Consider the following 15940-nt stretch of genomic DNA (forward strand, 5'->3'; position numbering starts at 1 on the left):
TGTACTCTGCATAGAAGTTAAATAAGCAGGGTGACAATATACAGCCTTGACATACTCCTTTTCCTATTTGGAACCAATCTGTTGTTCCATGTCCAGTTCTAACTGTTGCTTCCTGACCTGCATACAGGTTTCTCAAGAGGCAGGTCAGGTGGTCTGGTATTCCCATCTCTTTCAGAATTTTCCACAGTTTATTGTGATCCACACAGTCAAAGGCTTTGGCATAGTCAATAAAGCAGAAATAGTCCCATTATTTCATGGCAAATAGATGGGGAAACAAGGGAAACAGTGACTTTATTTTTTTGGCAATCAAAATCACTGCAGTTGGTGACTGCAGCTATGAAATTAAAAGATGCTTGCTGCTTGGAAGAAAAGCTAGGACCAACCTAGACAGCATATTAAAAAGCAGAGATATTACTTTGCCAACAAAGGTCCATATAGTCAAAGCTATGGGTTTTCCAGTAGTCATGTATGGATGTGAGAGTTGGACCATAAAGAAAGTTGAGTGGCAAAGAATTGATGCTTTTGGACTGTGGTGTTGGAGAAGACTCTTGAGAGTCCCTTGTACTGCAAGGAGATCCAACCAGTCCATCCTAAAGGAGACCAGTCCTGGGTGTTGGAAGGACTGATGCTGAGGCTGAAACTCCAATACTTTGGCCACCTAATGCAAAGAACTGACTCGTTAGAAAAGACCCTAATGCTGGGAAAGATTGAAGGCAGGAGGAGAAGGAGACGACAGAGGATGAGATGGTTGGATGGCATCACCGACTCAATGGACATGAGTTTGAGTAAGCTCTGGGAGTTGGTAATGGACAGGGAAGCCTGGCATGCTACAGTCCATGGGGTCACAAAAAGTCAGACACGACTGAGCCACTGAACTAAACTGATTATTATTTTATTATAAATAGATTTCTTTATTATCAAATTTATAGAAATAACATGTAGTTACTACAATCTATTTCTTTAAAATGCTTGTATGTCTTAGTGAAGCACCTAGTGAAGTCTTCCTGTTTGTTTATATTTATATAAACTGGTTATAAACATAATCGGTTGTAGTATTTTAAAGACTCCATTACTTTTTAAGAACTTAAAGCTTTTTAATCCAAATTTCTACGCAGAAAAGTGGAACATTGTAAATTGTTGAGACTACCCTGGCAATTCTTACCAATCAGTGAAGAAACTACCTTACATTAACTTACATACTTTGTTTGTTCAATTCAAATATGCATTGAGGGGAATCTGATTACCTTATTGGCAACAGTCCTAGGATTTTTAATGGAAGTTGAGAGGGAGAGACACAGTGCATTGGATAAGAGCTAAGATTCTATTATAGAATCTGGCTATCCAGGTCTGAATCCTAACTCTGCTGTGTGAGCTCTGCTGTGTCCTCAGTTTTGCTTTCCTCATTTGTAAAATGAAGCTAATAGTAGCTTTTACCTTATATGAGGATTAAGCGAGAGAATCCATAAATGTAATTAAACAGTGTCTGGCTCACTAAAAAATCCATTTCCCCCACATTACTGAGGTATAATTGGCATATCACATTGTGTAAGTTTAAAGTATAGCATATAATGATTTGATATATGTATATATTGCAGTATGATTACCACAAGGTTAGTTAACACTTCTGTCACCTCACATGGTAACAATTATGTATGTGTGCATGTGGTAAGAGCTTTTAAAATAAAGTATTATGAACCCTAGTCACCATGCTGTGCATTATAGCCCCAGAACATATTCATCTTACATTTGGAAGTTTGTACCCTTTCACCACCTTCTTCCAGTTCTCCTCTACCTCCAATCCTGACAACCACTCATCTACTCTGTTTCTATCAGCTTGTTATTTTTTTTTAATTCTACATATAAGCAAGATCATACAGTATTTATCTTTGTCTGACTTATTTCACTCAGCACAATGACCTAAAAAACAAACTTCTTTTAAATTTTAAACTTTTAAAAAGAATGTTTTATACTTTTAAAAAATTCCCCAAATCCTCTAGCAGGAAGAGACATAATGAGTGTTAAATGTAAGAATTATAAATGTCTCGAGAGCTCAATATCCCACCAAGACCATTCTCAGTATTACTAGTTCACCAGGAAATAGTGGAAGCCTCCTACTAGGGTAAAACAGGGCCTCACACAAGCAAGAGCCTTCTAGACCACAAAGCTTGCTCTTAAACCACAGCCACATACCCCAGCCTCACATGAGACTTGGGGAGGAGCTTGTGCTTGGTTTCCATGATAAACAGGTCTGCACCTGTGTGACTCTTGTGAATTTTTTGACATAAATGTGCATGTGTGCTCGGTCTTTTTTGGAGAAGACATTGTGATGTGGGGCATTGATCTTCAGAATCTGCTTGAAACTAGTTATTTCAGTTATTAGAGTGAATTAAAATTACTAAGCCCTACATAAAATACATTTTGGCCAGCTGAGCCTAATTTTAGATTGTTGGTATTGATACCCATCAGCACAGACTGATACCACCCCCGCAGACTCTATAGCATCTGTTTGCCTCTATTAATATGGATGGAAGTTTTTTGTGTGTGACTTGAGAACAGACCCTCCACTGATGTTGCTGGAACAGCCAAGAACCATGAAGGTTTGAGGGGTGGTACAGATTGTTTCCCCCACCTAGATCTTTGAACTTGGTTATAAGCCCCAGGGTTTAGAAAGATGAAAGTCAGAAACTGGGAAAACTATTCACAAGAAACATTTATGATTCTCAGTCCAGAGCACCACTCATTCAGATCCCAGGTCACAAAGCAGAGCACAGAACTGGAGGGAAGAGGCCATTTTCTCTGCTTGCTCAGGAAATATCATTCTGCTCTGACAACGCAAAGCCTGGCTGACTTGGCAGCACTGGGAGAGACCGTGGACTTGGCACCATCAGTGCTGATTTCATGATGGGCAGTGACAGTACTGATGCTTTCCAAGTGGCCGTGCAGGAAGCAGACCTGGAGGAGCCAGAGCAGAAGAGAAAGGACCGGGTGGACCTGTGTGGTTTCAGCAGCTGGTTTGTAAGCACGAATGACACATCCTGTGGGGGACGCCCAGAAAGAGCTGTAGGACACTGAGGTCAAGCTGAGATCCTGTTGTTACCTTTGTAATTTGGACATCAAAAGGAAACATAACCTGATTTTACATAGTCGGGGAGACCTGTGCAGGCTGTAATGAAACTATAATTGCAATTAATAGACTACTTTATAAGTAACTTAATTTCATGGAATAATTAGTTGGCTTATGCTAAAACGTGATCGGTGACTTAACAGTACAATAAAACAAGGAAATTATAGCCATTTTCAAAATGTTTATGAATTGGAAAAATTGAGACACAAGCAAAAAATCTGAATTAGGTTGAACAAAAAGAGAAAAACACAGAGCTTAGAAAGAATGAGACTTGCTTCATGAACAGCTTTTTACCACAAGTTCCAGCATTCCATTTCAGGAAGAGTTCAGAAGTAGAAATTTGAATAGAAGATGGACTGAGCACTTGTCTTAGACATTTGCATACCACTCTGCTTAAGACCAGAGAAGGCAATGGCAACCCACTCCAGTACTCTTGCCTGGAAAATCTCATGGGCGGAGGAGCCTGGTAGGTTGCAGTCCATGGGGTCGCGGAGAGTCGGACAAGACTGAGCAACTTCACTTTCACTTTTCATTTTCATGCACTGGAGAAGGAAATGGCAACCCACTCCAGTGTTCTTGCCTGGAGAATCCCAGGGACGGGGGAGCCTGGTGGGCTGCCGTCTATGGGATCGCACAGAGTCAGACACGACTGAAACGACTTAGCAGCAGCAGCAGCAGCTACTTAAGACTGAGAAAATATCAGTTGTTCCCATCAAAGGGTGAGAGGTTGATGGACATGGGTACCTTTGTTACCACTGCTGACCCCAGGGCATCCTTAGCTTTTGAGCCACTTCCAAACCCGCCTTGTAACCACCAGAGAACACATGGCATTGGTTTCCTCTCCTCCAGGTGAGAACCACCTGGTGTGCAGACAATGGATCCAACAGGAGGCATGGCTACAGCAGTAGAAGACCAGTCCTACAGAACCTCCACACACTTCCTATTGACTGGCATCCCACTTTGAGTTCCAGGGCAAAACACCTGCTAGCAAGCTCTGTTGTTACAGCAGCCTCCCTGAGAACAGGAACCAAGCAAGTACTCAGTGGTAGCCCAGCTTGACCGTCTCATATTGTCTCTTTACCTCTAGCAACTGAGCTTTAACTGCTTGTCTTTCAGCTCTCAGCTGGTAAGTCACTTCCTCAGAGAAGCCCTCCCTGACTAGGTTAGAACTTTCATTGCCCTCTTTACTTTTTTGTAATTAATTAGTAATGACATAATTGTGTATGTAATTACTGCAGATAATATGAACAAGGATCATGGCTATATTGTTCACTCATGGACCCTCAATGCTGGCACACAGTAAATAAAAAATACTTGTTGCATGAATGAACGTTAGTGTCATCTGCAAGACTTCCCCTACATGGCTCAAGGATTCAGCTAAAGCTCTTGGTGTTTTGCCCCATTCGCCTCACTCCTATTATTTATATTTTTAATGGTTTGTTTTTAATATTAGATATGCAATAGGTGAATACATGGTCATTGTAAAAAAAAATCTAAATGGCACATATACACACTTATGAAAATTATGTGTTAGTCTTCCTGACCCAGGGATAGAACCCAGGTTTCCCACATTGAATGCAGATTCTTTATCATCTGGGCCACTGGGGAAGCCCTCTATATATGTAAGTTATGCCGCAATAAATAATTAATTAATTAATTAAAATTTTCTTTTTTAAACTACCATTCAGCTTCACAATTCCATACCAACCCAGCCTTATTCCTTTTCCCAGTCTTAAAAGCACTGTTCACAGTTTCATGTGCAGACTTCCAGATCTTCTTCTGTATTTTTTTCATACATACATGTGTTTTCATACATATGTGTGGTTTCATACACATAGATATTCACATAGATATTCGTATATTCATGTATATATACAACGTACTCATACATGGGAGTGTTTTAGTCAGAGTCAAAAATACTCTACAGAAGCCATCCTAGGTATTGCAGAGGGACTTTAAATAGGTGATGGAAGACTTGAGAGGCCAGAGAACAGCAGGAAGCCACTATCAACTCCGGGGCTAGAGGGATGAGGAGAGAAGGCAATTACAGGAGCCCAGGTTCTGGGACTGCTTGGGAGAACTGTGAACCATGACAGCACTTCCAGGATAAATCAGGAACCATGGAGAGAGGGTTGTACAGCAGGCTCTGGAGACATGGACATGCTGCTGCCAGACACACAGATCTGAAGCAGAGGAAAGGGGAAGAGATACCCTGGCTTCTCCCCTCTTATTTGCCGGTGTTCCATCACTGGCTCTCTTTGACCAGGTCCATAAGCAAGCCTGGGACAAGTAACTCCAAGGAATGCAAAACTCAAGATTGAGGATGGTAGAGAATAGATCTGAGAGCAAACAGACAAAAGACCAACATGCATAGCTTAAAATAAAATACATAAATAGCATCATGGTATGTGCAGTGTTCTAAATTTATCATATCATTTTTATAGGGACAAAACCTGGATGAAATGAACATTGAGAGAAGGCTTGACCCACAAGATCGAGGATACAGCAGTAGAGCACAGAGGTAGGCGGCAGAAGACAGATGTGTTGTTACAGGAGAAATACACTCTCAGCTAAAGGAAAGGTCTGTCACAAACAGCAGCTCCAAGGACTGGTGTGGGTGCGGGTCTTGTTCCAAGGTAACCAGGTCTGACCTGCTCTGCAGAGAGTGGAAAGAAGGCAGGGTTATAGACTGCTTATTGTCCATGAGTAGGCTCAAGATTCAGAGATTTCACAGCCTGGAGGGAGCTTACGTCTCCCATCTCAACTCCTAATAGCTGCAGAATAAGGAACCGAAAAAGCAGAGAAGTGAAGTGATAAGCCCAGGCAGGCCAAAAGACTACAAGCCTATTTTTGTCATTTTGGGGCTTGAAGGGCATGATATGGGGGAGTTGTTGAGGGCCAGTTTAGCACACATGCCTCCTCTTCCGGCTGGGAGTCACTGAGCAGTCCAGCAGAGAAGGTCTGGCGAAAAACAAGGGGCTGTAGAAACAATTACTCCAGGATGACCTATTTTGTAAACAATGCTAGGTACCTGGCATGTCTTATTAAGGAATTCACCAAAAAAAGAGACATTTTCCTTAGAAACTCCTCCAGCCTCCAAAATCTGGTTTTAATTGTCTTTGGCAGAACCTTCAGTCTGTTCTAGGCCCTGTGCTAGATAGATGAATCTAGGTGCAATAATGGATAAAGAAAGCATATACTTCTAGGATTTCTTAGTCTCACAGGGGATCAGCAGTGGATAAAAATGATTATGATATGATATGATAAATTTGATAATATCTGTAGCACAGAAGAGGAAGTGAATAATTGCTGAGGGAGGGGAATCCAGGGAGGTAGGCAGAGAAGGCTTCACAAAGGTGACATCAGAGAAGGTATAGAAGCAAGAATAGGAGATCTTCAGACCTCCAACTCCATTTTTAAATTAACAGCATTAAATCAACCTTCTCTAAAACACCACTGTTAATTCTCCAAGGATTTACAAAGCAACAGTTCTTGCTCCATCTACCTCTCAGTACATAATGGAAACCACACACACACACACACACACACACATATATATACACCATTTTTGACAGTAAATGATAGATAAAGTGAGTCCACTGGCCCCATCAACCAGGATCAGCAGGGCCAGACTGACCTTCAGAGACGCTATGCACTGAGAAGTTGACACTCGCCACAGGTAATCAAATATCCAAGCAATGCCTTCAGTCAAATGCCCTTAAGGCAGTCCAGCAAAGTTCTGACTTTTCCTACAACAACACATTTTATAAGTTGTTGAAAATATCAAATAACCACTTACTACCATAAAAGTCCCCCCCCCCGCCCCATTATTTTGGTGCCTCTGCTTTGAAAATGAAAGTGAAGTCTCTCAGTTGTGTCCAGCTCTTTTCGACCCTAAGGACTATAGCCCATCAGGCTCCTCCATCCATGGGATTTTCCAGGCAAGAATACTGGAGTGGGTTGCCATTTCCTTCTCCAGGGAATCTTCCCAACCCAGGGATTGAACCCGGGTCTCCCGCACTGCTGGCAGACTCTTTACCATCTGAGCCCCTATGCTGTTACCCAAACACATGTTTGGCCTGCCTGTGGGTGATCCTACCCTGAGGAGAGCCCCCTTCCACTCTAAGACACCCCAGGTGGGGTCAGCCTCATCACATCCCTGTTCTCAACTAAGTGGACCTAAAGCTGTTCTTTCGCTTCCTCAAAAAGCACATGCATAACGATTTCGTTCTTCATCCCCTTCTGTCATTACTCACCTTGCAAACTCAGGAAGGCCCAGTGGTCTGGTTAACCGGAAAGAAATGCTGATGTGAGATGCTATTAGCAGCTCTTAGCTGTTCCTAGCCAAAGGAAGACTGTGTTACAGTGCAGCATTTATGAGCACAGGCTTTTGAAACAGTCATGATTGGGTCCAACGCTTGCTCTTTCACTTCACCGTGTGATCTTGGGCAGATTACTCTATACCGGTAAGCCCAAATTTTATCTTCTATAAAATGTGCTTAATAATAGCACCTGCCTCATGAGGTCATTTTTTCAACAAGTATTTAGTATACTCCGACTCTATGCCAGGCATTGTGCTTGAAGAGGGAGATTCAGCAGTGAACAAACAAAAATCCCCACCCTAGAGCTTACATTCTAGTGGAAGAAGATAGACAACACAAATAAATAAATATATTATATACTATGTTGAAAGGAAAGGGGCTCAGGAACATTGAGGGTGTTACTATTTTAGATGGAGTGACCAGAAGAGCCTGAGTGAGGAGGGGATTCAGGGGATGGAGAGCGGCAGGGGGGCATTCAAGGGGCAGTCTTCCAGGCAAAGGGAACAGCCTGAGCAGAGGCCCTGAGGCAGGAGCAGGCCTAGCATGTTTAAGGAACAGTGAGTCTGGCTGGAACCGACTGAGGGTGGGGACAGAGGAGGGAAGTGAGGTCAGACAGTATTAGAGCAAAGGAGTGGTGTGTGCTGACTCCTATTTGAATAGGATCATTGGGCTTTGGGGTTGAGAAGGACTTAGAAGGGCAGGGCTGGAAGCTGGGAAACCAGTTAGGAAACTCCTCCAAAGATCCTGGAGAGAGATGAGCATACTCCATCCTCAACTTGGCGCCTGACCCCAACCAACTCTGGATTAGAATACAATTCCACACACACATCTGGCAAGGGAAGAGCTCAGCTTTGTTCTCCTTTCTGCATCGTTCTCAGTCAACCCATCTATAGCCTTTCCTTAATCATGCTGCTTTCAGTCTTCTTCCCCTTGTCTTCTCTCTCTGCTCCTCACCCTGCTGTCTGCCTTTTTCTCACTCTTATGAATGGTCTGTTTTTCTAGGGCACACTTTGGGAGGGAGGTTGTTCTGTCTTGGGGAGAGAGCAGTGTGGCTCTTGGCCTGTGGTTCCACAGGGCACATGAGAAGGGTAAGGGAGCAGATTAAGGGTGACAGGCACTCAAGGTGCCCAAAGAGACAGCTCTGCCATGAAGGTCATACCAGTGTCACAGGAGGAGCTTTCGTTGCCTGGTCAGAGTTCAGCTAGGAAAAATGAAGCTTCTGCATGTTTTAGGTACTTCCTAAATGGTCAGTAATGCAGGGAGTTAGAGGCTGATCACCATTGGACAGACCAGGAGAGCAAAGATCAAAAGGCCATTTTCAGGAAATCACGAATTATGGGGGTTCTAGAGAAGCCACCACAAATAACCTCATAGCCTTCAGTGCCAAAGCAAGCGATTCTCAGAAGAAACTTCCATGATACTAACCACTAACTTCATGTCACAATAACCAAATGTTACTGCAGGTGTAGGGATTTTCCTAGAAGCCATTTCGATGGTGAGACTAATAGCCACGACTTAACTATACACAGAATTGTCTGAAAAATCACATATCCCACTAAATCCAAACTCAGTGTGTCCCCAACTCAACTTCCCCTTAGCCAGAGACCCAGGATGCCCATGGCCACTCTAATCCCCCCAAAAAGCTGGCAGAAGGGAAGTCAGAATGTAGCAAGACAGCGTTTTTAATTGTCTTAAAATATCTTACTTTTGCTAGTTTTATGAAAACATATGACCCTGTGCACACGTTGCTAGGCTCTCCTAGGGTCCTGGAAGATGTGCTGCAAGTGAGACTCCTGGAGATTAAGCTTCTTGTGGAAAATCTGCCTCTGTCTAGAAAAGAAGTAATTTACCTTCACTAACCAGAGAGCTAATCATAAGAACGAGCTTTGGACCAGTGTGAAGGGTTTCCTTGGGTTTTGTTTGTAGTAGTAATGTTTTATTCAGCTTGGGAGTTGCTAATAACACTACTAGATTGTTTATCAAATTAATACAAATTTGAATTAGTAGATAATGAGCCACTTCATGTAGCCTTTACACTCAGACCTTTGAATCACTCCCTTTTGGTCAACACGCCCCTTGCTTGCCCATTCTACAAATATGTATTGAGGGCATTCTCTGTGCTAAGCTCACAATGGTGAGGAAAGTGAACATGAACTCTGCCTTTATGGGGCTGTAAGGAGAAAAGATAAGTAATCAGCTAATCAGCCAAGTCTCTAATTACAGGACTAAGAAGGAAAAGTTCAGGGTCCTACTAAGAGTGTAGGATGAGAAAGCCTAGTCTAGTGGAGGTGAGAGGAAAGACTGAAGGGTTCCTTCTTTCAACAGTTATTTTTGAGTACCTACTCTGTTCACTCAGAGCTAAGGGCCAGGATAATGGTAAGCAAGAACTGCAGCTTCCCTGTCTCCCTCGACCTCTCTCTCCAGGGGGAGGCACTTTCACAGAATCAGGTTGCACCTATCTGTAAATGACCATCTAATGGTGGCCTCCATGAAAGCATGATGCAGATGAATATGTGGGCATGTGTGCAGAGGGTTGGTACAATAGGACAGGCCTTTTGGAGGGGCCACAGTGCACTGAGAGCCAGAAGCAGAGTTAACTGATGGATGAGAAGGCGGAAGGGCTTAAGGATATTCTTCTAAGCAAAAGGAACTGTAGGAGGAAAGGCCTGGGGACAGGACTTAGGACAAAGCACATGGGGAAGAGAAAGACGAACGGAGACCAGTGTGGCTGGGACAGCTCTGAGGGAGGGCAGGTATGCCTACCTGTGGCTGGAAAGATAGAATAGATTCATACGCCTGACACAGATGGGAGCCAACAACAAAATAAATGAAGGAACAAATAAAACAAAACAAACACAAACACGTAGATATAGACAACAGAGCGGAAGGGAAGAGGGGAATGGGGGTGGGGCAGGGGTGAAATGAGCAAAGGCAGTCCACATCTGGTGACAGAAACTAAATCTTTGGTGGTGGCATGCTGTAGTGTATACAGAAATAGAAAAATGTTGTACCCGTGAAGCTTATATAATATTATAAACCAATGTTGTTGTTGTTCAGTCATCCAGTCATGTCTGACTCTTTGTGACCCCATGGTCTGCAGCCCGCCAGGCTCCTCTGTCCATGGGATCCTCCAGGCAAGAATACCAGAGTGGGTTGCTATTTCCTTCTCCAGAGGATCTTCCCAACCCAGGGATGGATCCCAGGTCTCCTGTGCTGCAGGCGATCTCCTGCATTGCAGGTGGATTCTTTACTGACTGAGCCACCAGGGAACCCCAGTGTTACCTTAATAAAAAAGTTCTTAAACCTTAAAAATAAATAATAAGTTATAAATAAATCGGAAGATTCTGAGGAGTGAAGAAGCATGGCCCAATTGGCACTTAAAAGGGTCTCTCTGGCTGCAGCAAGAATATTGGATTACAAGGGATGCTTTGCCAGTAGCTGCATCTTAATTACTTCCCCCTTTCTCACTTTCCTTTCCGGTAGCCCCAGAGATTCAAACAAATGCATGCCTGATATGCAGTTCAAAGCTCCCTAACATTGAAGGGCTGGCCGCACAGCCTGGAGAAGAGCACATTGCCTTCAGTCAGGCAGATACACTTTAGATCTCCCCTCTACCTCCAGTCCACTGGTGGGGCCAGACAAGTCATTTTCCGTCCCTAAAACCCACTTTCTGCCTAGTCTACAAAGTGGAAGAATAATGTCTACTCCACTGAACTGAATGAGCAACAGAACAACTGTGTGCAAGTTACCTGGCACTGGCAGAACTCAAGACCTGTCAGCTGTTACTGGAAGTAACTGCAAGATGGTTAAGATAGTAATAGTAAGATTTCTAACCAAAAACTATACTAGTAAAAGTCCTGGGATTACAGCATGTCCTTGCCTATTGAAAAATATATAAGGTTTCACTGGTGGTCCAGTGGTTTAGAATCCACCTGCCAGTGCTGGGGACATGGGTTCAATCCCTGATCTGGGAAGATCCCACATGCTGTGGAGCAACTAAGCCCATGTACCACAACTACTGAGCCTGTGTTCTAGAGCCCGAGAGCCGCAATTACTGAAGCCTGTGCGCCCTAGGGCCCACACTCTGCAACAAGAAAAGCCACCACAGTGAGAAGCCTGCATTCTCAACAAGAGAGTAGCTCCTGCTCGCTGCGACTAGAAAAAGCCAACCCACAGCAACAGAGATCCCACAAAGCCCCCCAAAAAAGTTTTTTAAAGATTCCTCTATGTCTTAAAAAAAAAAAAATATATATATGTATATATATGTATAAACTGGGACTTTCCTGGTGGTCCAGTGGTTCAGAATCTGCCTGCCAGTGCAGAGGATACTGGTTTGACCCCTGGTTCGAGAAGATTCCATATGCTGTGGGATAGATAAGCCTGTGAGCCACAAACTACTGAGCCTGTACTCTGCAACAAGGGAAGCCACCACAGTGAAAAAAAAAAAAAAAGCCCGCGAAAGACAAAAAAGATTAGCCACAACCTCTGCAACTAGAGAAAGCTGCACACATCAGTGAGGCAAAACCCAGCGCAGGGAAAAGAAACTTTAAAATTATATAAATACATATATATGTAATATTATACATTTACTTAAATACTATATTTTTAATGAGAGCTATCTAATGAAATCTTCCTAGTACTGGTGTTGGAAAACAAGTCTATATTATTTATGCAATTAAAATATATATGTATATACACAATAAAATTTAAAAGTTTCTGAGTAAATTCTATTGTACATGAATTACCTTATCTCTGGTCTTTTCCTTATGCAGTTATTTTCTAGAGAAACTGAACTCATTTGTTAGCCTGTCCATCCCCCAGACTGAACATTAGCTTCTCAAGAATAATTTTATTTATCTTATTTCTCCAGAGTCTACTGAGAGTCTAGCACTCACTCAGTAGTAGGTGCCCAATAAAAACTTGCAGAATGGAAAGATGAAGAAAAAATTAATAAACTTAACTTTTGAGTCTGGCAGCTATATTGTATGAATCAAAATCAAGATACATTTGTCTGGCCTACACAGTATGAGTGTCTTAGAGAGAATTTGGCATGGAATATTTGATATCTAGAGTGTCCTGAAAAGTTCAGAATGTATGATCAAATATACCTCAAATAGCTGCATCTGTTTTAAAGGAGCTACAGCAAGCCACTATAACAAATTCCACTGTGTTCTACTAATTTTTCATTATAAAAATTGTCCCATGTTCTTTGTTCATAGTAGAAGGAACAATCCAGAAGATTTTCAAGGATGTCTGTTTAACCTTTAACACAAGGACTCTGGATTTGCTTTTCTCTTGTCTCACTCACTATAATTAATTAGTTGCACTGCTCACACACAAAACAGCCAAACATTTTGTTTGTTAAGCACAGCTGAGGCTGGCTCAACAGAGTGTCTATTCAAAAGAGGGAAATAAAATATGCAGCAAAGCAAGGAGACAGGGAACAAAGAATCCAGTATGACAATTAACAGGAGAGCTAAACAAACATTCAGAACACCATCAGGAAGGTAAACAGCCTCAAGTGTCTAGAAAAGAGAGAAGCTGGAGGGGAAAGCCTGAAAGACCTGAAAGGACCAATTTAAGTCAATGAAGAAATTTAGGACTTTGTTATAAAGGATTATTTTTTTAAAGTCAGGTTTACTGAAGTATAATTTTTACACAGTAAAATTCACCTTCTTAGAGTATAGTTCTGAGAGTTTTAAACATCACATATAGATGTGTAGTTACTATCACAATCAAGATATAGAACAGTTTCACCGTCTCGAAATTCTCTCTTGCTCCTTTTTAATCAACTCCTCCCTCACCTTTAGCGCCTAACAACCACTATCTTGTGTTCTGTCCTTCTAGTTTTGCCTGCTTTAAAGGATTTAATGAGAGAACTTAAAACGGGGGGTGGGGGGAAGGAACTGAGATTTTTTTTCCCTACACCCACTTACTTTCTAGACCCATCAATACATCATTTGCTGAACTTTTATTTATTATCTATTATGTGCCAAAGATTCTACTTACCTCATCTTTCATTTTTACAGCTTGTCCATGAGGAAAGTTATATCCCATTTTCCAGATGGGAGCTAAGAGTCAAAGAGGTGCCAAGCTAGTAAGACGCAGAGCCAAGATTCAAAATCAAAGTTGATCAAAAATGCCACCATGGCTTATCTCTGAGTGTTAGGATTATAGCTGATCTGTGCTTTCTTCTTTGTTTGTACTATCAAAGTTTTCAACAATAAGTTTATATTATTTTTGCAACCAGAAAAATTGCTTTCATAATATATGTATACACACACACACATACATACATACAAGGTTTGATTCTCTGTTGAGCAAAAAGGGGAAAGGTAGAAAAGAGTTTAAAAGAGGATAAAGAAAACACTCCTCTTAGGAACTGGCACTCAGAACTGAAAAACCAGAATCAAATTTACCAAAAGAACCAGAGCATAGCTTTGTTCTGTCTCTAGATCTCATCAGAGTCTAATAGCTCTACCTTTGAAAGTTCTGTAGCACAAATGCCCTTCCAAAGCACTGAAGACAAGCCCTGGAGGCCTGTAAAAACCCATTAGGCCACTCAGACCCAAAAGGCAATCCTCCTAAGCTTCTTCCTGCCTCATCTCCATGAGATCCAGTAGGAACAAGCTAACTCTCGTGAATGAATGAGAGCACAACAGCCTTTCACCACTCCAGGAGAGGCAGGAAAGTGAATAACTTAAGGCCAAGGCTAAAGGGGACACAGAACATCTTTTATTGTGGGGAAGTGGGGAGTTCTATTTTAATAGTCTATGTTGGGAGAATATTACTCATCACAGCACTGTAAGAAGACTCATGAGGACATCCTTTGGCCTTTAAGCAGAATCCAATTGTTGCTTGTTTCAAAAATATTTGAATAATCTTACAAAAGTGTATAAAGTACAAGATTGAAAAAAAAAATAGATTGGGTGCTGGGACTAGGTACTTGTATGCTAAGTCACTTCAGTCGTGTCTGACTCTGTGCAACCCTATGGATTGTAGCCTGCCAGGCTCCTCTGTCATGGGATTTCCCAGGCAAGAATACTGGAGTGGTTTGCCATGTCCTCCTCCAGGGGATCTTCCCAACCCAGGGATCGAACCCTCATCTCTTAAATCTCCTGCATTGACAGGTGGGTTCTTTACCACTTGCGCCATCTGGGAAGCCTGGGACTAGGTACTGAAATAGAAAAACAATAAACATTGACACCCGCCCCCACCTCACATGACACACAATTAATTCAAGAGGGATTGCTGACCTAAATGTAAAAGTCAAAACTCTAATGCTTCTGGAAAAAAATAGAGGAGAGTATCTTTACAACTTTGAATAGCAAAGTTTTCTTAGATAAGATAAGCAAAACCATTTAAAAGTTGATAGATTATACCAAAATTTTAAACTTTTACTCATAAAAAGACAGTGTTAATGAAACACAAAGAAATATATCATAGACTGATATAAAATATTTGTAAGACATACCTTTGACAAAGTTTTAGTATCTAAATTATATAAAGAACTCCTATATCTCAAACATTTGAAGAACCATACAACTCAATTTGGACTGACTTAAACAGACACTACACAATGGAAGATATATTAATGGCCTATAAGCAGTTTAAAAGATACTTAATATCATTAATTATCAAGGAAATAGAAATTAAAGCCACACTGAGATACTACTATGTGCATGAAAAACTAAAATAATTTGAAAAAACAGAGTGGCAACACTAAATGTTGGGAGAACATAGAACAACCTGAACTCTCATGTGGTGTTGATGATATAATCACTTTGGGAAAAGGACTGACAGTTTCTTATGAAATTAGACATGCATCTACCCTATGACCTGGCAATTCCACTCCTAGGAATGTGGCCAGAGTTATAAGAAAACATATAGGGGTAAAGTGTATAGATGTTTGCAATTTACTTTGAAACACATCAAAAAGTAAGTGAAAAGAAGGATGTATATATGGACAGGCATGTGATAAAGCAAGTACAGCAAAAGGTTAATCATAGAATCTAGATGAGGGTATATGGGTGTTAATATAAAATTCTGTCATCTTTTTCTAGTCAACAAATTTTATAATGAAATATTGGAAAAAAATAAGTTAGGATTTAGGAGAAAAGAAAAGTTCAGGCAAAAAGGATGAAACTGAAGTTAGAACCTTATATGGAAGTATAGGTCTGTCTTATAGTTTTCTAAGAGCCAAAACAAAAGGGAAAAGCGGATGATGTGCAGGAGTGAAGGGGAAGAAATAAAAGCAAAGGAGGAAAAGAGCGAGATCTCATTTACATAGTTAACAATGCCCGTATGGTTGAAAAAAAATGTTCTAGTAAAGCACCATTTTCCTGTTACAGGCAAGTTTTCATGAAGAAGGTACTGTGTGCATGTGGTTCTATTAATTAGGATAAGGACTTGAAACAGAGACCTTTACTTCTTATAAAGTAAGTATAGGTAAAGTAAAAAACTCATTCCTCTCTTATATAATAGTCTACAAGTA

General features: G+C 41.4%; 1 protein-coding gene across 1 annotated transcript in view; it reads right to left on the bottom strand.

The window, feature by feature from the left end:
* Positions 1-6862, bottom strand: part of HERPUD2 (HERPUD family member 2) — a 77217-nt gene extending 70355 nt beyond the window's left edge. The window contains exon 1 of the mRNA XM_010831147.1: positions 6762-6862. The gene's annotated coding sequence lies outside the window, so the exon portion shown is untranslated. The remainder of the gene's footprint in view (positions 1-6761) is intronic.
* Between the last annotated feature and the right edge of the window lie 9078 nt (positions 6863-15940).

The sequence above is a fragment of the Bison bison genome, unplaced genomic scaffold, assembly GCF_000754665.1.
Source record: "Bison bison bison isolate TAMUID 2011002044 unplaced genomic scaffold, Bison_UMD1.0 scf7180017864525, whole genome shotgun sequence".
NCBI lineage: Eukaryota > Metazoa > Chordata > Mammalia > Artiodactyla > Bovidae > Bison > Bison bison.